This window comes from Diabrotica virgifera, chromosome 2, assembly GCF_917563875.1.
Source record: "Diabrotica virgifera virgifera chromosome 2, PGI_DIABVI_V3a".
Lineage (NCBI taxonomy): Eukaryota > Metazoa > Arthropoda > Insecta > Coleoptera > Chrysomelidae > Diabrotica > Diabrotica virgifera.
This window is the reverse complement of record NC_065444.1, coordinates 173,105,048-173,122,833: the sequence shown is the minus strand read 5'-3', so window position 1 is coordinate 173,122,833 and position 17,786 is coordinate 173,105,048. Positions and strand designations below refer to the sequence as shown.

The 17,786-nt window shown below is 32.3% G+C and overlaps 1 protein-coding gene across 11 annotated transcripts in view; it reads left to right on the top strand.

The window, feature by feature from the left end:
* Positions 1-17,786, top strand: part of LOC114331473 (transient receptor potential cation channel trpm) — a 1,429,758-nt gene that overhangs the window by 210,622 nt on the left and 1,201,350 nt on the right. For 2 of the 11 annotated variants that reach the window (XM_050642921.1, XM_050642913.1), the window contains exon 1: positions 5,248-5,458. The exons of the other annotated variants lie outside the window; for them this stretch is intronic. The gene's annotated coding sequence lies outside the window, so the exon portion shown is untranslated. Of the gene's footprint in view, positions 1-5,247; positions 5,459-17,786 lie in introns of those variants that run through there. 11 annotated transcript variants of the gene reach the window in all.

Genomic DNA, 17,786 nt, shown 5'->3' with positions numbered 1-17,786 from the left:
CGGTCTCTACACTTTTCTGCATCTTATCGAATGTTCTAGAAACTTCTTCAAATTTCTCGTCATTCTGTCTACAAACGTCTTTAATTACTTGAGAAACACTTTCAAATTTCTCGTCGCTTTTTCTAGAAGTTTCATCGATCTTTTGAGAAACACTTTCAAATTTCTCGTTGTTCTGTCTACTAACTTCTTCAAGTTTCTCGTCGCTTCTTCTAGAAGTTTCATCGATCTTTTGAGAAACACTTTCAAATTTCTCGTTGTTCTGTCTACTAACTTCTTCAAGTTTCTCGTCGCTTCTTCTAGAAGTTTCATCGATCTTTTGAGAAACACTTTCAAATTTCTCGTTGTTCTGTCTACTAACTTCTTCAAGTTTCTCGTCGCTTCTTCTAGAAGTTTCATCGATCGTTTCAGAAACAGTTTTTAATTTCGATAAGATTACTTGTTCTGCTGACTGGAAGTGGAACGTCTTTGGGTCTTCTCCGTTCTTCGTGAGGACATCCTCGAGTCGTGCTTGTAGGACTATCTTGAGCCCACTGCTGTCCAGATCCCGTTCCTCTAGCTGTTCACGGAGCTGTTTTACTGTAAGTTCTTGTAGCAACATCTTTGGTCGGCACACACGTACTTTCCAAAATGTCTTTTAACAGTCTTTCCGAATACCGAACAATCAACGCACTTTAACTATTCCCGACGAATAAAGTCCAAAAGTCTTTTAAAGTCTTTCCGAATACCGAACAATTAACGCACTCCGGTTATTCCCGACGAATAAAGTTCAAAAGTCTTTTAAAGTCTCTCTGTAATTCACTTATTTATATCGCACTAAGTTAACCGAACACCGACACCAACTGTAGCGTGATTAGTGTAATTACTTCTAATTACAATAAAACTAGCGGTTCGTAATTTATATACGACTTTATTTATATAAGTTACAGACGAATTTATCTTATACACTAAACTTATTCACAAAATATGCCCGTATTTATACCCAGTTGTTATTCTGGAACAATCGACTCCCATCTCGAGCTATCGGCTTGTTCCGCCTACGTGACGTACCTTCCAGAATTCTCCGGCGAGGCCTAGCACGTAGAAGCTATAGAACAGCCGTAGAAATCCATTATACAGTATGTCCCTGTAAGTTGTATCCATATGGAAAACTTTTTTATTATTAATTTTACGAAAAAAAGTTATTCTTTATAAAAAGCTCTGCATGGTCCAAAACCTAAGATTTAACCATGGAATATCAAATTTTTTGAATAATATACGAGGTATGTCAAAAACTTTGAATTTCACTCAATAGTAAAGTAGCTTTATTTTTCGTTATTTACATCCTTCTAATTGAAATTTTTTTTTTGAAAAATTATGGATCTCATTATTTTTTCAGTTATTTCAATTCTGATAACTCTTAAGTATTCTTAATAAAGAGTTCTGGATGGTCTAAATCTTAAAATACAACCATATTATATCAAATTTTATCAATTTTATACGAGATATGTCAAAAGAGATCAATTTAGATCAAGAGTAAAGTACCTTTATAGTTCAGAATATTTCAATTAGAAGGATGTAATTACATACTGAAACATAGTTTTTAATTCTAAATAACTTTTCATAATAGCAATTTTCAATATTGTGAAAAATAAAGCTACTTTACTCTTGAGTGAAGTTTAAACTTTTTGACATACCTCGTATAATATTCAAAAAATTTGATATTTGATGGTTAAATCTTAGGTTTTGGACCATGCAGAGTTTTTTATAAAGAATAATTTTTTTCGTAAAATTAATAATAAAAAAGTTTTCCATATGGATACAACTTAGAGGGACATAATGTATATAAATAAGTAAGAAACTAACCTTAGCTTGTTATGCAAGAAGATCTGTTTTGCAGGAAATCAATTTAGCATCTTCCAAAATAACATAATATGTTTCTTTGTTCGAGTCTCATATTCGATATAATCTTCCGATTTAGGGTTCTGGTACAGCTGCCCAATCAGGTGTTATTTTTAAATTACAAAAGAGAGGCATAAGGTATCTGTTTGGCCTCAGAGGGACATCACATTGCAGAAGTTACTTTAAAGATCACAGGATTTTAACACTTCCTTCTTTATATATTTTAGAAACTGTTTGCTTAATTCGTAAACACATACATGTCTTTTCAGCAAGATCTAATTATGATTACTCCACCAGAAATTCAACCTTTGATGCCTATTTACCGCTTCCGTCCGCTGAGTTAGTAAAGAAATCATACTATATTCTGCAAATATACTATACAACCCTCTCCCTTTACATGTTAAATCAATATAAATCTGTAACATCTTCCCAAGTTCCCTAAAATGACAAAAGACCTATCTATCATCTATCTGAAAGACCATATTATTCAGTAGCAGAGTTTCTTAATGAATAACTAAGAAATTACAGTACCCTTCTGTACATCATGATGAGCAGCTTAAACTTATTAGATTATTTCATTATATTTTATTTTATAATAATGACAATTTAGGTATTTTCAGTAAATTGTATAATTTTTTATTGTTTTTTTCTCTTTTGTAAGCTTTGCCTATTAGACCAGGGCGGATCTGTGAAAAAAGGTCTATTTTTTGATGTGCGAGCTGGCATTCAGATTTTTGCAGATAAAGTTAGGTGACAACCTCAGTAATTATAATTGACTTATGCTCCTTCTCAAATATGCCCAGAACATTAATAAAAAAATTAAAGTATTTAAACATTTCGAAAAACATCGATTGTTTTCTACTTTCTTTGCTTATAACTTTAAAACGATTAATTTTGGAACAAAGTCGTACGGAAATAAAATAAAGATAATTTAAATTTATATGATAAACGACTGGTTAAAAATGTCTTAAATTATTACCCTTTCTGCAAAATAGCAATAAATACAAAATAAGGGGGCAAAATAAGCCTGTTTTTAATCAATGTTTTTCAACCACTTTGTTTAATGTGGTTGAACCAAATTACAACTTACATAAATCGTTCAATAAATTTCATTAAAATCGACCTGATAGATTTTGAAGAATAATTTTGCAATATAATTTTTTTTAAGTTCAAATTTTTTAAAAACTTTCTGAAGAAAAAGTGGACCATTTAGAAGTTTTCTAATTTTTTTACATATAAAGAAGTTCTCTACCTATCTAATACACTTTACAGAATTAAAATTGGATTATTTAAGCGGCCTCAGCACTGTTTTAAAATTATAAACAATGTTTTGGCTTATAAATAAATACAGTGAGAACGTTTGAGTTGGCATACATTTATTTTCTCGAGAATAGGCGTCTCTGGAGATAAATCCCGAAACAGGTCGATTTTTATTTTTAAATTCATTTTTTGGTATACAGTGGGTGATCATATTATTAGAGCCACCTAGTAAAATTCAATGTTTTAGAGGAAGGGTATATCATTGAGCTGTATCATATATTAATGGATTTGTTTCCGTTTGGCTGTCTTGTTACACTTTATGAAAGTGCAATAAATAGTCTGACAATAGTGGCAACACGCATGTGTGGCAATGCGTGACTGAGATGCCATTATTTGTCAGTGCTACCCAGCCTAGCTTGCAATTCGTGTGCCTATTATTTTGTATTCTTGGTGTTTAGAGTTATTGGTTATAATAAACTTTGCGAGTTTCCATTGCTCTCTAGTGATATTCTGACAGGCCTATACTATGTTTTGTGAATTTAGTAAAAATGTTCGTTACACTAGTGGTACCAGAACATCATGGGAAATCCAAAGACACCTCACCAAGGAAAATAACAGAAATAAAAACTTTAATATTCAATACTAATCACTCCAACAGAAATATAGCATCTATTTCTAAAGTTTCAAAGGCAACGTGGACCGTATAAAGAAAAAACTTACATACCATTATTAAACAAAAGTAAAATTTTCTGAGGTGGCTCTAATAATATGATCACCCACTGTATATATCATACTAGTGACGTCATCCATCTGGGCGTGATGACCTAATCGATGATTTTTTTAGATGAGAATAGGTGCCGTGTGATAGCTCAATCGAAAGGCTATTCAATTTTGTATTCACTAATATAAACATTAACATAACTATTTATACAGGGTTTGAATTAAAAAAATGTTTTGAATTAAATTAGTTCCAATATTTAGATTACGTCATCACACCCAGATGGATGACGTCACTAGTATGATAATTATGACAAAAAATTATAATTTAAAAATAAAAAACGATCTGTTTCGGGATTTATCTCCAGAGTCTCCCATTCTCAAGAAAATGAATTTATTCCAACTCAAACGTCCTCACTGTATTTGTTTATAAGCCAAAATATTGTTTATAACTTCAAAACAGTGCTAAGGCCGCTTAAATAATCCGATTTTAATTCTGTAAAGTGTATTAGATAGGTAGAGAACCTCTATATATGTAAAAAAATTAGCAAACTTCTAAATGGTCTACTTTTTGTTCAAAAAGTTTTTAAAAAATTTGAACTTTTTTAAAAAAATTTAAATTGCAAAATTATTATGCAAAATCTATTAGGTCGATTTTAATGAAATTTGGTGAACGGTGTAAGTATGCTGTAAGGATTTTTATAAATCAATTATGAAGGTTCTAAGTGCAACCAAAGTGGTTGAAAAACATTGAATAAAAACAGTCTTTTTTCCCCTTATTTTCTATTTATTACTATTTTGCAGAAAGCGTAATAATTTAAGACATTTTAAACCAGTCGTATATTATACAAAATTCAATTATCTTTATTTTCTTTTACTACGACTTTGTTCCAAAATGAATCGTTTTAAAGTTATATGCAATGAAATAAAAAACATCGATATTTTTCGAAATTTTTAAATATTTAAATTTTTTTGTTAATGATCCGGGCATATTTGAGAAGGAGCATAAGTCAATTATAATTATTGAAGTTGTCACCTAACTTTATCTGCAAAAATCCGAATGCCACCTCTCACATCCACCTCAAAACAGATTCGGCCTAGTCTATATAAAATTGTAATTTTAAATGACAATAGTAAAGCATATTTCTATTCTATTTCCTCGCCTAATTGGAAGACTCATTAGTAGTTGTGTATAAAAGTAATTCTTGACTATTTAATTTTTCTTCGAACAACTTGTTAATAAGTAAAATTAAAGTGACTATGACTATACGCTAAAATACAGCAAACTCAATTATCAAATATTTTAACAGATACCTTATAATTTGTTGAATAAGCAAATTTATATACATATTGTTCATTTCCACATTTACCTTTTTAGTGTGTCCGGTTGCGATGAAAAGTGATGATGAACGGTTTTAAATTTGAATTTGCGTGTTACCTGTTCTAACAAAAGTGGTGTCGTGTTTCGCTCCCGCGGTTGTGCATTAAACATATTTCAAGAGGTGTGCTATATAGTATTACATGAGGATTTACCCGTAATTGAAAGTTCGAGGGTTGTGTTGTAATTACAGAATAGGCGCTTGTTATAGAACGTGGTTAACAGGTAATCTTTCTTTACTCGATACCAAAAATAAGGTGATGTAAACTATGAGTCATAAGTTAGGGATATAGCTAAAAATTAAACGAATAATAATACAGGAAAATTTGTGCCCTACTGTATAAACTACGTCACTTACCTACATCGACAATTAACACAGGTTTTTTGTCGTTCTTTCTTCAAAGAAATAAATAACTAAAATAGAATATCAAGGAATGGTTTAGTCCATGCTTTAATTTTATTGCGACAAACGAAGCTAAATAACTTAGTTATTAGTAATAATATCAAGATATAGCCAATAGAGCTGTGGGAATGCTTCAAAATGATGCCCTACAAGTCGAAGTTGCCAATGTTGTCAATGTTCGTGAAAAGTATTACAGTAGACTCCCGTAAGTTCGGTTACCTCGGGACTGGACTCTAGGCCGAACTTAAAAGTGGCCGAACTAACCGATGCCTATCTAAAAAATACCCATTTATTGTTTGTAAGGATCTAGCAAGCACGAATCACTTGCACATTCTGTAGAATACAACAGAGTGGGATACTCTGCCATATATTTAACACATATGAAAAAACAGAAGGATAAAAAAACACTACACAACAATACTTACAGAACTGTAGGCCTAATAAAATTTAAAAATATTACTGTACATTACTGGTTTGGCTTCTTAAACACTTTCTCAGCAGCATTTGCGTCCCTGTATTCTTCCCATCTGTGGTTCAAAGGAAAAGGGGCATAAGTCACCTAGTTAGTCATTTTTAGGATTTGCCAATATTAGCAAAAGAGTAAATAGAAGCTATGCGCGAACTAAATATTTCAAAATAACAATATATGTAAAGCCTTTCTAACTAGAGTAAGGATGATTTATTAATTAATCTTCTTTTGTGATATTTGTGTAACATTGTACTTTTTGAATTATTATTATTTTTTATTAGTTTTGTGACATATGTCTCTTTTCCAAATTATAAAACAGGTAACACATTATTGTTATCCATACTTAAGCCCCTTTGTATTGTCAGTGGGTAAATAAAAGAGAGGTTTTTTTAATTATTTATTTGGAAATTTTGTTTAGGATATTATTGAAACATATCGTCCGTATCACAAACATAATCTGCATCACTGACATTGTTGCTGTCTGGTTAATTTTCATAAAATGCATGGCATTCTGAATCTATTAAATTCAAAATACTTAGTAAATCTTTCTTTTTCTCTCTACTTATGCTGAAGAGCTCAAGGGTCCGGTGTTGCACCTTTCGGGTTGCAATGGACCCTTCGATTTTTCCCTTTGGCAAAATGAAATGCACTTAAATGGTTCTTCTTGTTTTAGGGATGTTTTGTACTTAACAATGCCTTCATCAGTGCCATATGAAATCAATCTAATATCGTGCCACACAAATTTGCTTCCATTTATATCAAAATGTCTTAGTTGAAGTGGCCCTTTTAAAAGTTTGGAAAAGTTCAAAAAGTCACATGTGGTTGTGGTTTTTCTATGAACACAATTATTGGATTTTGAGACGTGAATTTGGGATTCATTTTTATACTTAAATATTATACAAAGGTATATAAAATTTTGCTGACTTCTAAGGAACTATCAAAAATAATAGTCTACTATTTAAAAAATGAACAATGTGTCCTTCCAAAATAAATTAATATGTAATAAAATACTTTTGGCACTAAAATACTGACAAGCCACAAAAGTCGCAAAGTAGACTATGAAAACCCTTTACGTAAGCTATCTGTTACATACAAAGAAATTTATTTTAAACTCATTTCTGTAATCAATCGCCGAAAAGATAAGGAACAAAAATATAATACTCAGGTTAAGCAATACAATACCAGTCGTCTGCTTAATCAGCCTGCTTAATCACAAAATAGATTAGGTATGTTACAGCTATCCATTACAAAGAAATTTAAACTCATTTCTTTAGTCAATCGCCGAACAGATAATTAAATCCACACAAATAATACACTATTATAATGTAGTGTTTGAAAGATAAAATTGATGAAAATGTCAAAATCTCAAAAAAGTGCACTTCGTGATAATTACCTCTAATAGGACGATATCAAGAAGATGGTTACAGGGTTTTAGAAAAAATATTAACAATAGAGGAAATAAGAACACATACTTAAGCATCTATAAAAAGTGTGTAGATATGTGTAGATGAAGTGTGGCAAAGAAGGAACATTTAAAATAGTTAAAATATGTATGTGCACCCAGTTACCATCTTCAATACTTTTAGATTTATTAACAGTTGGTATTTGTTCTCCTACAAGAAAGTTACTGCTTGAAGAAGTGCCTGAAGAAAAGTAAACCAAACACTTTAACAGTATAGCTAATAATTAGGTACGCTGGTCCACATTAAAGTCCTTAATTTCCTATACAAAGCATAATACAACTTTTATTATTTCATTTAAGGGGAATAAAGGCGCAAAAAGTCGCCTGTCAAAATTTTCAATGTGTTTTAAATATATTCATTTTTTTGCATCCTGAGAAAACTAATAAGTATTTTTGAAACATTTAAACGCAGAACGAAAGACTACGTTATTGCCTAGGGCCAAATATGGCAAAAGTTATGTTGTATTAACCTGCTTATTGTGATGCATTTTCCAACAACAAAACGTAATATCTGTCTGCTTCTATTAGACTGAGACATTTTCAACGATATTATTTATTAAATTTTCACTTAAATAGCTGTATTATTTACACAAAGGTATAAAATAAACACATAAAAACACTTTAAACAACGTTAACCGTAAGAAGCGCCTGTGAGTTCTGAGCCGTTCCGTAGCGCATTCCAGAACTAAGTCGACAAGATGCCTTATTCCAAAACTAAAACCCTGCGCTGCGTGCCATTTAATAGGCGTAATTTAAGTCGAGTCCCTGTTCTTTATTGGTGTAGATAAAATATTGACTCATGCCTAATTTTTGAATGGCCCTAATGAATAAATGCATTACATTTTTCAGACATGTGGCCTTTTACCAAATAGAACATTTAAAATAATTTTCGTTAAACCGTTTTGACGATTTCAAGAAAAAATGTGACTCATGCCCCTTTTCCTTGGAACCACAGCATTTTCCTGGCGAATAACACACTCGGAGATTTCGTCGTCGTCGTTCAAACCTCGTTGTGTAGCTCCTTTTCAAATTTGATCCACACCAAAAATCTTCTTCAACAATGGGACCGTGCAATGGGACCACAGTTCGGTAACTACTGAACGTCGTGCAAAAAGCTGCCTTGTCATCACGTGCGTTAACAAGAATGTTGTTTGACTCATCTACTGTTGTGTTTGCTTATTCGACAGAATTGCTCTTGAAATGATATAGTTTCGATTTTTGAGCTCATCCCCTTCCAAACAACCCTTTAATTGATTTAACTTACGAGAAACATGCTGAAGAAAATTCTAAGAATAAACTCTTAAATCACGCGCATTTCGATTATTGAGCTACAACCCCTTCGCAAGAAAACCACCCCATCTTCCCGGCTTAAGAGAGAGTTGTACTTAAAATGCATTAAATTAATTATTTGGCGACTACATATCATTTAATAATTTATGAGCTCCCAAAATACGCGCATTTAGATCATTAAATTACAATTCCTTTTGTATAGTGCAGTAACTGAAGGTAAAAATCAACTATTACCTTCAATTTTGATGAACCTTCATCGATTTTTACGAAAATTGGCGAGTGGTTATAGGATACCTCAAGAAAAAAGGTGACATGTAGTATAAATATTGTGTTCCCGTTATTTAAGCTTGGATCCTTAGATTTGAATACTCGCAGAAAAAAAATATATATACATATTCAATTACCTATAACTTACTTTAAATTAACATTAAATTAACATTAAATGGTTTTACAAGTAAGGAATTTGTTATAGTTTTTATTAGCTTCAATTTAAGTGATGAAAATATTTTGTAAAATCTTACAGTTTTTGAGTTATTTATGAAAACTCGCTTTAAAGCATGCATTTAAAAAAAATTAAAATATTTGATCTTGAATAACTCAAAAAGTAATGATTTATTTTAATAACATTATATAACAAATTTTGCTTAGAATTTCTTGTTAGAATATCGATTTGTGGAGTTATTTTTAATAAAGTTTTTCATCCCCGAGAAGGGGTGACATCTACCCTAGGCAAAAACTGCAAGTTGGTACCATGTTATTTTTGTTTCTTGAGGTATCCTCTATACACTTACCAATTTTAGTGAAAATTAATGGAGGTTCACCGAAATCGAATGTAGCAGTTGATTTTTACCTCCAGTGACTGCACTATATGAAGAAAATTGCAATTCAATAATTGAAATGCGTGTATTTAGCGAGCTCATAAATTATTAAACGATATGTAGTCGCCACATAATTAATTTAGATCATTTTAAGTACAATTCTCTATTAAGCCGAGAAGATGGTGATTTTCTTGATATGTAGTCGCCAAATTCATCTGCAGTAGTCGAAGAAAGTATTTAAATAACTGCTTATTCGGAATTACACGTGCGCTCTCCAGACCACAATCTCATTGAGCATGCTTGGGACATGCTATAAAGAAGGCTTACAGATCACGCACCCTCCTCAGACCCTTCAGCAACTACTTGAACCCGGTTATGTGTTCAAGAGTCTCTTGATAATTTAATATACAGTATTCTATTTTTTGTATGTGTGTGTGTGTGAAAAAATGGCTTGGATGCGGGTCCGTTAGCTACAGATTTTTATTTTATTTTTACCTCAATTTATTAGTTTTGTTATATTCCCACCTATCTGACTCAAATGACTATATTTGTTTCTTTCAAGTAGTTTATGAGTAATTTAAATATTTCCATTTTATGACAACTTAGTAGATATTCTATACTAATTGGAAAATGAACTTGTGTTTGTCGTAAATTGTAATACAATTGATTTATATATCTCTCGTTAATTTTGCATTCAAAGAAAATATGGTTCAAATCTCTAATCGAAACATTATCACAAAAACAGACTGATGAATTAACTATTCCTAATTTGTGCAGATGTGCCTCATATTTTCCGTGTCGAGTTTTTAATCTGACGATAGTAGAAATATCTTGCTTTGGCAGGTTATACTTAAATATGTATTCAGGTGGCGGAGGAAGTTCTTGATGTAAAGAAAAATATAAATTTTTTGATATGCTTGAAATATTTTTCCATTGTTTTTTCCATATTTTTTTTATTCTATCTTTGACGTCATTTATTGCATCTGTCGATAAGATCTGAGTTAGGATCTCACCATTTTTTATTGCATCTTTGGCCAACTCATCCACTTTCTCATTACCCAGTATACCGGCATGCCCTTTTGCCCATATAAATACTACTTCCACTTTAGACAAATTATTTTTTATATTACATAAAATTTTTGATTTGTATGAATTAAAATCAGTGTTTTGAATTGCATATATTGCAGATCTGGAGTCTGTTATTATCACAGCTTTTTCAATATTATTCTCTTTGATCCATTCTAGAGCTTTTTCGATGGCTATAATCTCAGCTGTAAAAATACTACTAATACTAGATAATTGATAATTATTATGTTGATGGGTATTTTGCACATACATAGCACATCCTACTCCTGTTTGATTTTTTGTAAATAACTAAAAAAAATATGTTTAATGTAAATGATAATAATAATTAAATTTATATGTTGTTTATAGCTTATTGACGATATCCCTAAAGTATGTCGCTGCAGTATATTTTACGCTTGAAGTATTATGGTAGGGGAGCAAAGTATGCTAAATGTGCAGTCATTCGAGCGCTTTGGGGACCTATTGGGTTGTGAAGAGTAGGTCCTAAAACCAAAAAAAGTTAAGTAAAGTTTTCCATTTTAGTGGGGAATTTCCATTATTAATTTAATTTTCCATTTCCAACAATCGTTTTTTAGATTATAGCGCCATCTATCCATAATTCGAAAAAAGTCTCGAATAAAAGTTACTTATTTTTACATAAGGAATCCAAATCTGCAATAAAAAAGGGGGGCTCCCATTTAAGATTTTAAAGTAACCCTTCACCCCACCTCCGTGGGGGTCGTGTTTGGTGCCATTCGATAGATTTTTCAAAAGTATTGAATAAGTGTATTTTTCAGTTTTTCGATCTGATGTTCATTTTGCGAAATATCGCGGGAGTCGTATTTAAAATATTAAATTTACCCCCCACCCCTCTTTGTGGGAAGTCGTGTTTGGTATCATTCGATAGATTTTTGAAAAATATTGAGTATTTTTTAGTTTTTCGATCTGTCATTCATTTCGCGAAATATTCGCTTTTTTCTTGTGAAACTTTGGGACTCATCCATTTCCTTACGCCCCGCTCAAATCGTCAGATTTTTGAAATATTCACTGTTTTGCATGTACATACTTAACTTACCTTATCTTAATCTGACGATTTCGAGTTTTTATAAGGATAGATTTTTTTCTGCCCCCCCTTAACGAACTCCCCTGCATTAAGAGCCAATATGGTAGAGGTACATTTTCAGGGTACAAGGTTTCTCCCCATTTAATAATCTGACGCGCCCGAGTAACTGCTAAAATCCATGCTTGAGCTCCCCTACCATTACTAGTCAACAGTTTTATAAATTATGGATATGAAATAACGGCAAGTCGCTTGGTTTTGTTTTTTGTTTGTTCCTCAACCTATGTCATATTATCAACCCTCAGCATTACCTAACTAAAGTCTCCATATCATTTGTTGTGACTGAGGCATGTCAGATGTTTTATTGACTTTTAAGCTCTTCTTAGCTTTCTTAAGCTCTTTTTGGCGCGTTTTAATTCAAGCTGCGAGTTCAAATTCTGAAGAATGTCTTCTTATTTTGAATGAATTTTTGCAACTTGAGTATACCTAGCGGTTTTACATACTTTGTCTTTTCTATTTACATTTTGTCTGTTTTGACCTTGAACTTTGAAGTATTATTTTTATTATCAATGAATTGATCTGATCAAATAACTTATAAGACGTTTTAAATTATTTAAGCCATTTAGAATAATAACACAAAAAACCAATTGGGTCCCAAATATGACTTTTATTGATCGTATAGACTAGTTAGACCTAATATAATTGTAAATTTCCAATTAAAGAGGACGTGTCTTATCACAAAAAAGTATGAAGATATAGTACGAGATCCGAATATAGGTCGATCTGTATCCATCTGCTTGTCGGATCAAACATTTTTTTTATTAAACTTCATACATAGACAAATATTTCTAGCATGGGTTGTCAATCAAAATCGTGTCATAGCTATCCTTAAGGGGGGCCCGTCCGTAGGGGTTGAACTGAATATTTCATGCACATTTTTTGACACTATGGTAGAATTATTTTATTTTTAAATTAAATAGGCATATTCAGTACAATTCATAGATTATTCAAAAAAAAAATTCAAGGAGAAATATTGAAAAATAAGCCGACGCCGACGGTGGCAAATTTTTGAAGACACCTCAAAATATAATGAATTTTGCGGCGCAAATCAGAATCAGAACTTATCATTTTATCATGGTAAACAAAAAATTCAAAAATATTTTATTATCTTATGAGTTTTTCGAGGTAACGCTGTCGAGTTTTTTTAGTTTTATCCACTTTTGACTTATTGATGTCACTCAGAAGTCAAAACAACAAATTTTTTTGCAAAAAAGGGTGAAAATCAACATATATTTATAATTGTTAAACAAAAGCTAAGCATAAAACAAAAAATATCTCAACAGCGTTATCTCAAGGAATGTCTAAAGAAAATATATACAACATTCCAGGTGGGTTGGTCAAGTAGTTTTGAATTACAATGTCTACAGCTTTTGAGAAAAGCAGTTTTGAGAAAAATGCGTTTAAAGTATTGTCAACTTTTATTTTCGAAATTCTTTTTTGTTTGTCAAATCGTAAAGTGATGCACACCGGAATATGTTTTTAAATCGCGGAGTAATTTACAAAATAAAATGAGAACGGCTGTTGACCGTTTCTTACTACGCTCAAGAGCGCTGGCGCGAACTTGCTGAGAAGCAAGTCGAAGATATGGAGGTAGGGAGATAGCATTCAATACGCTTACCTTCGATTCGCTTGTTGAACAACGGTCAACAGCTGTTCTCATTTTCTTTTGTAAATTACTCCGCGATTTAAAAAATATTCCTGTGTGCATCATTTTACGATTTGACAGACAAAAAAAATTGAAAATAAAAGTTCACAATACTTTATACGCTTTTTCCTCAAAACTGCTTTTTTCAAAGGATGTAGACTTTGTAACTTAAAAACTACTTGACCGACCCACCTAGAATTTTGTATATATGTATTTTCTTTAAACTAAACATTCCTTGAGGTAATTCTGTCGATATATTTTTTGTTTAACAATAATAAATATGTTGATTTTCACCATTTTTTGCACAAAAAATCGTTGTTTTGACTTCTGAGTGATATCAATAAGTCAAAAGTCGATAAAAATAAAAAAAAACTCGACAGCGTTACCTCGAAAAACTCATAAGATAATAAAATCTTTTTGAATTTTTTGTCTACCATGATCCAATGATAAATTCTGATGTCCACCGGAAAATTCATTATATTTTGAGGTGTCTTCAAAAATTTGCCACCGTTGGCTTATTTTTCAATATTTTTCCTTGAATTTTTCTTGAATAATCTATGAATTGTACTGAATACGCCTATTTAATTTAAAAATACAATAATTCTACCAAAATTTAAAAAAAAATGTGTTTGAAATATTGATTTCAACCCCTATGTCCCTCCTTAAGGATAGCTACGACACGATTTTGATAGGCAACCCATGCTAGAAATATTTGTCTATATATGAAATTTAATAAAAAAAATGTTTCATCCGGCAAGCAAATGGTTACAGATCGAACTATATTCGGATCTTAAACCAAATTAATAACTGCCAAAGAAAACGATTTAAGTCCACGATTTTTTTGTGTTTACGTACAAACTCGTCTCAGATTTGACAGTGAAATTTGGCTTAATATTGTTAATATTGAGTCATTGCGTGGGAGTGGGTTTCATTATTTCAGCAATCATCCTCAAAGTGAGCATTTCCCTTTTTAACAAGCGGTACTTACTACGTCTTCGTTTTTGTCCCGGTGTAGATGACTGCAGTTAGTGATCAAACATATAAACTAAAAAAATGCTCCCTAGGGGCTTAATTTATATTTGGGTCGTTCATTGAATTGCTGGCTATCATATTGGCACATTTATTGTTCATAAAATACAACGAATCTACCCTTTTCGGAATGGAATAAACCATGGTAATTAATTTTCGAAGACTACAAATTAATATTTACAACTGATATTCATAACAGAATGTTATGAATAAAACAAATAATAAACATATCAAAATCTAAACCACTGACTTATTTTATTTTATTAACTAATTAAGCAGGTAATACAATTTAAAGTTTAAAAGTATTGTTAAATAAATGAAATAATGTACAGAGAACTGAAAGGGCTTAAAACGATCCCTTATTTGATCCCTATTGCAATAAAAAACTGGGGTGATTTTTACCCTACCGTAGGGGTGAAAGTAAAATATTCAAAAATACCGGAAAAATGTGGCGGACCCTCTTTATTCAAAAATTGATTTGTTACTTGCATCTACACCGATGGCTCCAAAATGGAAGACGGCTCAGTATGCGGGATATACTCCAGATCATTGAACCTTAGTATAAAATGGGCTATAGTGTAGTTAAGACTGAACTGGCTGGTATCTCCACAACCGCAAAAGATAACCCGGAAAGGTATGGCCGGTAAAGCCACAATAATCTGCACAGACAGCAGACATGTGCTACTAACCCTGAATAGACCACGTGTCATATAAGGGCTAGTAATGAAGTGTCATGCGGCACTAGCCCAAGCTTCGGATAATAACAACATCATCCTGAGGTGTGTTAAAGGACAAGGTTAATCGAAATACAGGCAACCGCATTGCTGACCAGCTAGCTATGAAGACAGCAGGCCTAAGACTCTTAGGACCTGGTGCACGGTGATCTTTTTGGTTGGTCAACTGCAAAAATCGCGGAAATTGCCAAAGGTCACTCCCACACGCAACCGTGAAAAGATGGGAAGAAGAACCAGGATATCAGTGGTGCCAACCGCATTTCTCTAGATTATCCGATCCGATTTCTCACGAAAAGATACGCTCATAGGCGTAACCAGGGAGGGTTTGGGGTTATAGCCCCCCATTTGGATGTACTTTGAGCTTTCCATACCACCCAAAGGGGCGCGACCCAAAATAGTGACAACTCTACCTCATCAACAGTCTACGTGAAGTGCAGGGTAAATTGAAGATGAAATTTTACAAAAAAAATTTACTCACTTTATAATGCTCAAAAAATTACAGGCATATTTTTTTATACTTCTCGTTTCAAAGTTGCGATTTTGGGGGCGAACCCTCCCAGAGACCATCCAGTAGTTGTAACCCCCCCCCTCCCTTAGGATTAGGATCCTCCTGGTTTCTTTTATCTTTTTTATATTGAATACATTACTGAAAAACCCTTTCTACACTAGCGTTTGAAAATGGTAGAACAAATAGCAATGAAAATACTTCTTTAAATTAGGAAACAAATATATATTAGCTTCATTTTCCAATTTTACCATTTATCCATTATAAAAAAGTATTTTGACATACCAAAACTTATTTCAACAGACGTTTACTTAAGCATTGCACTACATAAAATAAATATAAAACTAAATCGTGCAGTGGCTATCAAAGACCCATATAATAAAAACCCATAAATAAAATCGGACGGCAGAATCCCTGTTTTTGAAATTTGAGTTGGATCAGTATTAGACCTGGATCCCGCGTAAGAGAAAAAAGTTGATTAATAGCAAGCTGAAAATTTGTTAATAGCTTAACGGTGTCTAGTCGGACAAACATTGATGCACGGGAACACTGGAACAGGGGAAGTTTTAACGGTGGAACATGGTAAACGTGTCGTCCTGACAAGTTTATGATGGTGAAAAATAGCAAGTTGTTTTTAAGTTTATTCAATAGCCAACGTTATATAATATATGAAAAAATGTTTGTCCGACAAAAGGTTGGGCATTTTAACGAGTCCGACACGTAGAACATGTCACATCACAGGAACTATGTTGGTGATGAATAGCAGTCTGATTTTTGCATGAGAGTTTAATGAAAGGTTAAAAAAGCAATTGGGAGTTCTGTCGGACAAAATTAATGGGAAATTTTCCTAGTCGGACATTCTAAACATGTAAGATATAGACAAAAATGTTTGTGATAAATAGCAAGCTAATTTTGATTTGTTTATGTACAAATTATATTTTGTAACGCAAAAAGTTATATGTCGGACAAAAAGTTTGGGCAAATCGAAGGAAATAAATAAAAAACATTTTTTCAGAATGACTTAGTCACATATTGATAAAGCTATTTTAGTTGTATATTATTATTTATATTCACATATTTGCATGTGCATATATATGCATATATTCACATATTTGCATGCACACTCCAAAAACAGTGAGGTAAGTATCAGTGCATGTATATATTGCAAAGCAATTATTTTTTGGGTGGAGTTTGTTCTAGATATTCTCAAAATGACAATAAAAAATGTCAAAGAACATGTGAAAGCAATCTCTTAGGGTTTTCTAATTAGGCGCATCAGAAAGTACGGAAAATTTGCTACAAAAAACGTTGTATACATTTTTTTCCATACTCAAATATTAACCTTGTAAACGACATTGAAAAATGTGAAGAGTCTTAAACTTTGGTGCTTATAAGAATAGACGTAAATATGACACATTATGCTTATTAATAGAAGTATGTATTAGAAGGCTGCATTTGTCAGTGTGACACTTTGTGCTATACAAATAGTCCTGTCGCCAGGGGGGGTACAACGGCCTCGTTAATTCAGATGGACTTACTCAAGTTTTTTTTATGTATTTTGAACCGTAGAACACGAATTTTTTGGGTAACAGTTGATCCGGATGTCGATAAGATTGTTATAGACCAAGAACTTGAGGAATCAAATAACAGCGATTTTTGGCAAAACAAAACAATATTTTGTATTTTTTGGGCCATTTTAAGTAAAAAATATTTCTACAAGTTTTTTCGTAGAATGCACAGTTTTCGAGATAAACGCGGTTGAACTTTAAAAAAATCGAAAAATTGCAATTTTTGAACCCGAATAATAGTGTAGGAAACAAAGGTTGAACCTTGCAAAATGGACATAAGTCCGGTTTAATTTTTTTTCTGGTATATCAAGGGGTGCTTATTATAAGACTAACTTTTTCTGAAAAAATTTCGCCCCGGAACCCCCTTTTTCACCCCTTTAAAGGGGGTAATTTGTGGTTTTTGCGGAACGTAGCCCTTCCTGTACCTTTTACAAAAATTTTTTTT